Below are 8409 nucleotides of genomic sequence, written 5' to 3' on the forward strand. Positions count from 1 at the left end.
ACCTCCACATAGGCAGGTATTTCCAAACAATGACAAAATGGATGCTGATGCCTCCTTAGTCAGATAGAAGTAGCTGGGGGCACAATTTTCTGGTCCACACAAATTGGAGTTAGGACCAATACTTCCCCCATGTATCTTCACCCTTGAGTGAAATTCACTGATAGAGGAAAGAAACTCTTCCCCAAAACGTCTTGTGGAGATTTTTTGCCAAAGGGGTATAGGGCTAGGGTATAGGGGTTATTGGATACAGGGGGAAGACAATTTTGGGATCATGTCAAATTTACTATGGGATGTTTAAAGGGAACGATCAAAGATGAGGAAAGGCAGGGACCAAGATGCATTGGGGAGGAACAAGTGTGGCAAAATAGAAGGAAAAGTGAATAAGAAGTCACTCATGCATAAACAGGTGGCTGCTCAATATACTGTACTCTGTCCTGACTTATTAAATTCTGTTCCCAGCCATTTTCTCCATGGATGTGCTTGATTATATGGGTGAATGCTAAAAAATATGAAACCAGACACTGTTTTCATCTATTGTGATCTGTGTGGTCAGCTGTGTTAATAGTCCTACTGGGCATATATGCTCAGTCTGGTGCTGGCTGGACTTGGGGACATAGAGCTGCACCTGGCAGGCTAGGACAACGGGAACCCCCCAGGCTCTGAGTCCTACCAAAATTAGCTCCCTTCTAGCATCCTCCTCGGAAAAAGATAGGAAAATTAGCTTTGGTGTGTGTGTGGTTTTTGGGTTTTTTTTTGGGGGGGGGGGGGGGGGGGGCGGGGTGGCTTTTTTTCCTCCCAAGTCAAAGATCTTCTCATTTCTTCGCACAAAGCATTAGCACGAAGTTAATGCTTCGGAGACAAGGTTACCAGTTCTGCTGATTGATTACTTACAAAAAAAAAAAAAAAAAAAAAAAAAAAGTGAGAAATCTGTTCATAGTTGGTTTCTTCAGAAAGGTGTAACCCCTGATGCACATAATGAAATTCAGATTGCTGGTATAAAAACTTCAGAATAACCGCACCTGACTCTTGCTCTCCTTGTCAAAGGAGCCATCAATTGACATGAACCTTTTATTCCATTTAGAGCTATATTACAGTCCCCAAAGGTTCAGTGATTTAACTATACAAAAACTTGACATAACTTACGTTCAGTTTCAGAAGTGTTGCTCTACATTATATTTAATATGCAATCTACAACTTAGAATTGAATGTTATAACAATAATTGGCAGGAGGTTAATGGAGAAAAGAGGGCTTCCAGAAAAGCAAATGCTGTTCTAGTTCCCATGGCACTATCCCAATATTTGTTTTATATTCCTGAGAGAAAAGGAGAAAAGCAGAACAAATGTTAAACCTCCCACACAAAATTCTCAAAGTAATATTATTCCCTCTAAGATTCCAGCCTTGCTGTCAGACTGCTTTTTCTGTCAAGTTTCCAAATGCTTTTATTGAGAAGGGATAATAATTATAATTAACCAAAGTTTAATTCAGTGAGATTTTACTCAAATAGATTAGCTACACACTGTCACTGAAAAATCTTGCACAACCATTCACCTAATTTGCACAGTATCATTACTACAATCATAGAGACTCATATATACACTTGTGTAAATGGGTTATTTGCCTAATCATCACATTTACGGGAAAATTCCTGGTTTGTATCGGCAATCACAGTATTTATTCATACAAATGATCTCAGTATTTATTTCCACAAAGAAATATTCACTTGTGCAGATCTTTTGTTCTACACCTTCCAGTGATGTTGTACAGCTTCTGATGTACTGCCATATTCTTTTTCTTATCAGTCCTGGTGTCTGCTTTGCATAATTCCTTGGGCTGAGCAAGAACCTTCATAAAATGCTCAAGAAATTATTTTTTTGTTTGGTTGTTTTTTAAGATTTCGGTTCAGCTATGTTTATATGCCTTTGAGGAGAGAAAATGTTATCAAAGTTCCTTTTATCATCTTTTATTTGCAAATACGCTTTCAAAGCTGCAGACCATAGTATTCCTAGAAATGAAATTTTAACTTGGCACCTAAGTAGTGGTACCACAGGTGTTTAAACACTGAAATAAGGACATACAACTTATCTGGTAATGTCAGAAGGGATACACAATGAGGTAATTCAAGAAACAAAAAGCAACACAATTAGGTCAATAGTTGGAACCACACCGCAGCTTCTCTGTGCACACATGACAAATCTTCTGTTGTCATTTATTTAGATTCCATTAGAAACTCAAGCCTTCCCTGGACTAAGTGGAAGAGGAGCAGGCAGAGCAGCTCAGATGAGATGCTTTATGGCAGATGTGTTAATTAGACAAAACAGCTGCCTAAAAAAAATCCACTACAACTAAAATATTAGACAGTCACAGTCTTTGGACTTACATTGTTTAAAAACCTAACTTTGGCACCTAATTTTATGCACAGAACTAGTCTCCTGCACTCCTGAGGAACTGAAACAAAGGACTACACTGAAGTACTTCAGATAAATGCTTTAATGAATTAGAACCTGTCAAAGTTTTTGTAATGTTCCCAAGTCATCAACACTTTCTACTTTAAAGCTGTTTGCCAACACTCTGTAACACACTCACAGATGTTAATTTCACCAGATCTGGTTATCTGTAATAGCACCTCATATCCAGCTCTTTGCAGTCTGAGGAAGATGAGTCCACAGGCTCTATCTGAATAGAATATGACAGCTGTAGGATAAACCAGTATGCACTAATATCTTCATTAGTTCAGGGGATTAGTTCAGGGAATATGTGAGTATTTGCCAAAGCAACATGAAATTAGTTTTTGGGAGTGTTTTTTGTATATTTACAGACTAGACAGATTATATATAGGTAAGATTATCAAAAAACCCCATGACAATAAAGTATAGTTAGGAAAATGATTGCTAGAATTGGAAGTAGTCACAAAATGTTAAGTGATCATACACCTTAATAAGCAGCTAAATACTTGAGTTCAATTTCAAAGTCTGTTTGATATTTCATTAAACTAATAAAGTTGACAGGATAATCCTACAGCCATCAGATACAGAGTCTGCTTTCTTAGACAAACTTTGTCCCCTAGACAGCTTTTTTCTGAATGGGGAACATTAGCTGGGACATTGCTCCCCTTTAGGTACACTTCTATTTATGGTAGATCCCACCAATTTTATTTGTGCAATAAGTGTGTTGAAAATACCAGCCTTTAGAGTGACTTTAATTAAAATGTTTAACAAAGTAATTTGATGACTTCCCAGTTCTCAGAGAAAGGCTGTCTTTAGTCTGAAAAAAACACGGGCAGTCTACTCTGAAAAAATTGGTTTGGGAGCAAAATCTCTTACTGGACAGCTCTAGAGACTGCCAGCACAAGAAGTTACCAGTAAACAACTCATTCAGGTGTTTTTCCAGCAAAACTGAGAGAAGCTTAAGCACCTTCAAGTGGCCACCTCTTCTGGTAGCCCTGCTGAGAGAGGCCAAGTAAGGTGCAGCATAGATGAGCTCTTAATGGCTTTTATTTCATCTTCATGACACTCCTTTCTTAGTGACTCTGACTGAAGAGCTGCAGCGGACAAGTGCAGGGAAGCTTCAAGCTCCCTCTGGCTCTTATCCTTTCCATGGACCAAGCCTGATGCCAAAGCCTTATGAAATCAAAAGAAAGATCTAAGCCTTGCAGTGACATTAAGGGTCTTTCAATCAGACTGAAGAAGAGGTATTTGTTATTCCAGTCAACATTGGTTGGCACTTCTTAGCACCAATTAATTTTTTTTTAAATATCCTACTCTTTGAAGCATGTAGGGAAATGGATTAATATTTCTTGTAACCAGTAAGCCTCTAACAGTCTGAAATACACATAAAGGTAAGAGCTAATGTAGCTGGTTTGTTTTTATTTATCTGAAATTACAAGCTCGGGTTTACACAGAAACATAGCAAGCTCCTGTCTATATGTAAAATCAAGACATTAGAAAAAAAGGGATTCTGCAGTTTTGTTGGTAGCAGATGGTAAAAATCAGACAGTGCCATACCTGAGTGGCCTAGGCTTGTGTTTTGCTCCGCTTTACACATGGCCCCCAAGCTGTGGTGCTCACATCATGGTTTGACACAAGGCCCACATGTCTGCAGGTGGGTTTAAGATGGTGCTGAGTTCTGTTCAAGGAAGAAATTGCCAGCCCTCAAGCAGAATTTGTTGTGATGATCCTGAGCCGGAGTGAAAACCGCAGCATGGTTCTCCAAGACCTTTTGAATGGGAGCACAACTGTGTAGTTTTAGGATGAGGGCCTTCCTTGAGAGCAAACTGCTTCACACATGGGTTGCTAAGGAGGCTGAGCACCAGCCTATCATTATTCCTAGAAGATTACAACTGGAGTAAGCCCTATTTAATGTTAAGGATTACCTCAGATGGATTGATTTGATCATCATTCTCTCTAACAGCAAAAATCCTTAAAGACATTTCCATAGCAGCTCTTTTCTTCCTATTCCACAGAGTTCTACAAGTAGTGCATCAGCATAAATGAGGAGATAACAAACTACTGTAAGAAATAAGAATGGTTGGCTGGGAATGGAAACTTAAGGCATGATTTCAATCAGAAAATATGCAGCAGAATCCATGGAATTCCAGAGCAAATTAGTGTACCAATATTTCTATGGTTCTAATGACTACAGCTTATTTCTATACCATAACAAAAGAAGTGTGGGGGAAAGTAGCTTGGAAAGCAGCGTGCTCCCCAGTCTAGCTTGCTGCATATTGCTGAGTACATTTTGATCGAGTCTTAAAAAAAAAGATAGTGCAGAAGATGGCAATAGTCAAATAGAAAACAGAGAAAAAGTCAGAAAAAAATCAAATGTCATTTAAAAAGGATGCCAAAAAACCCCAAACATGTTTTCCTACACAAATTTAGGAAATCTAGGAAATAGAGTAACTGGAATGCTTACTTCTAGATGAGAATATTGGTAAATAGACATGTTAATGAAAAAAAAAAAAAATCAGTGGGAGGATGTAACATCTGAGAAAAGTGTGCTGGAAAGGCTACTCAAGGAACCCATAAGAGAACAGCTCTTGACTTGATATTAAAAAGTATACACAATCTGATTCAAAAAGTTACCCTCTAAGCTTCCACCTGTAACTGCAACACAGATTCTGACATGACTATGACACGAGACAGGAGCTTATATGCAGCAGCACTTGGTAAATGGCAGCTCTCTGCAGACAGCAGTGCTGCGTGAAGGGCAGCCTTCGCGAGCTGTAGCCCTACATGAACACCAGCAAACAGCAGCTGTTCATGAACAGCAGCTCTTCAGTAGAAAAAGGACTGAAGTCAGAGAGAGTGTGTGTGGGGGTGTTTTGTTTTCTGGCTGACACCAATTAATCCATGCAAGATGTAAATGCTCTCAAGATATAAAACAGCAAGATACAAAAGAAAAAACGTTAAGTAGTGTACTGGAATAATCTACCTTACTTTGTGTCACTCTCACCACTATGCTTTGAGGTTTTTTGTTGTTTATGGGCTTGACTTTGAAATTACCTTCTGGAATTTTATGCTGTTTAGAAAAATCTGAGCTTTGGATTTGATCCCTTTTCAGACATCAGTGTTTTTTCAGTGTTTCATTATAAAATGAACTCCTTTAAACTACTTGACTGCTTTGAGGACAGCAGCAAGAAAAGACTCACCTGTGGCACTGTCTGTGGTCCCTGCCTGAATCATGCCATTGTTCGTAAGCACAGTAGGTCAAACCAGCAACTGGTTATGAGGAAACATGCTCTGTCCAACCTCTATGTACTACATTAGTGCCTCAAGAATCCATACAGACTTAGAAAGGAAGAAAACAGAATGAATCCTGCTTTTTGGTTTAAGCTGATCTGCAACAATGTAAAGGGTAAAGGGTGTTTTACTATGACTACTAGTGTTGTTTCAAGTTCAGGCATTCCACTAGAAATGCTATTTCCTCTACCAGCTCTCATAGAGATGGTAAAAAACTGGAAACTTCTTCCCAGAGAGTTTATCTCAGCAGCCAGAGAGGAGAGACTATATGGCAGCCTGACTAGTAAAAGACAATGCAGGGTAGTGACAACCAGAGAAATCATACCATCAAACATCCTAATTCCTGGAAGCTGACAACAGCAGCACAGACCACCCCTGTTCCCTGAACAACTTAACAGACAAATGAAACATAAGCAAATACTTAGCAGTTTAATCACAGGTAACAGAACTGGAGCAACTAAAAGCTAAGCAACTTATCCCCTGCATGCATCCCTAGACATCAGAGCAAAGATGCAAGTAGTGGATTTCTTTACATGGCACAGAACAAATTATAAAAACAAAAGGAAGGAATATGATTTAAATGTAACTTTTATTAATTAAAAGGAGAGAATTCTTCCAAAGTATATATTTTGTACTTCTTAATGGACAGAACACCACAGTTTTATATACGTTTTTATTTACTCAAGTCTGCCCAGAAGACTTCACCTACAATCATTGTTCTAATGAAGTTTCATTATGTATGAAATATAACTTCATCTGGCTTGGTGTTGAGCAAAGAAATGGTTCTTTAATTAACTTATTTAATGATCTTAATTATTTTTAATTAGATAATTCAATGTACCATCATTAAAATTTGTAGACAAATCTATTTTGTCTCAGACCCAGCAGTTTTCAGCCAACCCCAGATGTCTGACTTAAAATCCATGCATCTACCTCCTCATTCTTTAGTAAATTACCTGACACTTTTAGCAGACGACATCAACTTTATTCTCTTCAACTCTTACAAACACATATTACAAATAAACACAAATCCTCTGTTGATTTCTAGAAACGTGCCTCAAAACCATCATATTGTTCTCAGTGTCTAGCCTTGATTCTCCTACCCTGGGTTCTCATCCATTTCTAAACTGAAAATTATAAAGCACAACACTGCACTGACAGTGTGCCATGAAAACAGGATCATTTGAAATGGATTGTGCATTTCCATAGGTCCAAAGTTTTAAGACAGTTATTTAAGATTCATTTTAGAAAAATCATTGTCTCTGCACAATTTCCAGTGAATAAATTGGGTAATAAAAGCCTCCCCTCTTCAACCTCCTCTCCCCCAATTTTGAAAGTCATGTCATAGGATCTGGATCAGAAACGAACTTTCAGCTGCTTGGAAAAATGTTTGTCACAAATATCTCATAAAATAAGCAGTGCTCAGCTTGGCAAAGGGTCTACATTTGCTTTTTGCAAACAACAACAAAGATATTTTACTTTGCTACTTCAGGATTACTTAGCTTGTAATAAAAGCCCCCATTCCACATATTTCAGTGTGCTATACTGAAAATTTTTGCCTTCACCAGGCTCAAAATTTCATCACCTCTACTTATAGTGACCTAGATCTCTGATAATCTTCTAAGTCCACCACCCAGTGGATGAGATGGTTAAACTACAGCACAAAATAATTTCTGCCATAGCATGGAAAACTCACTGGTTTTCATCTTTGGATCAAATTCTGCCAACAGCTTCTTTTTATTGGCAAAACGTTTCTTATCCCGCAGTCTCTCTTTCTGTAACGTTAAGCAGAGAAATTCTATGGCGTTACATTACAGCTAACACATTTTGAAGAGGGTTTTTCACTGCAGCAAAGTAAGCCTTGTTCGTTAGGACTTTTGAAACTTTCAGCCAGCATTCCCATTCTCACATGACTTGCTAAAACTCAAGGATTCATGCTTGCCATCTAGTGGCTTTGAGCGGAATTGGAAGCAATCTATTGATAACAAAGTAGAAAATATTTTTTGTGCTGAAAGACGGTCGTTTTGATTTATGGTTATGTCTGAAAATCAAAAAACTCATCTGAATTATACCTGGGAAAGAGGACTCTTCCCTCCATATAATCATTAACTGAACACAAAAATAAAACAGAGGATTAATGAGTGGCCACTGAGTCTCCTGTGAAAAGAACAGCCATGGTTACTGCATCTGAGCATGAGAGACTGGCACTGACTGGGGGAGGTTACTCTGAGGACTCTTCATATCCAGTGTGTCCATCCTTATGGCAGTCCCAGAAATCCATAAAACAATCCAACCTGAGCACAAATATTTTTTGTCTGCCTTCTTTAAAATAAAATTACCGGTTTGCAAGAAAAGGCTAAATAAGATTCCATGGGGGCTGATATGACCGTCCGTTTCTGTTCTTCAGAAAACATGCATACTTCAGAGTAGATGGTCATTAAACACAAGACAGAAACAGTTCAGCCTAGAACCTCCCAAGCACCCTCTTTCCAGCTGAATGGCCTAAGCCCCAGATTGTAGTAAGGCTCCGCATGGTATGTTCATTGTCCAGTTTCATTCCTTTTGTACTCTTGGATTTCAAGGTGATTCTCTTCAAAGATACAGTCTCTTCAGAATTTAAAGTTGTGTTGAACTAAAATTCTCAAGAAAAAAATATCCAAAAATGTCTGTTCT

This window comes from Athene noctua, chromosome 2 (genome assembly GCF_965140245.1).
Source record: "Athene noctua chromosome 2, bAthNoc1.hap1.1, whole genome shotgun sequence".
In the NCBI taxonomy this organism is placed as follows: Eukaryota; Metazoa; Chordata; class Aves; order Strigiformes; family Strigidae; genus Athene; species Athene noctua.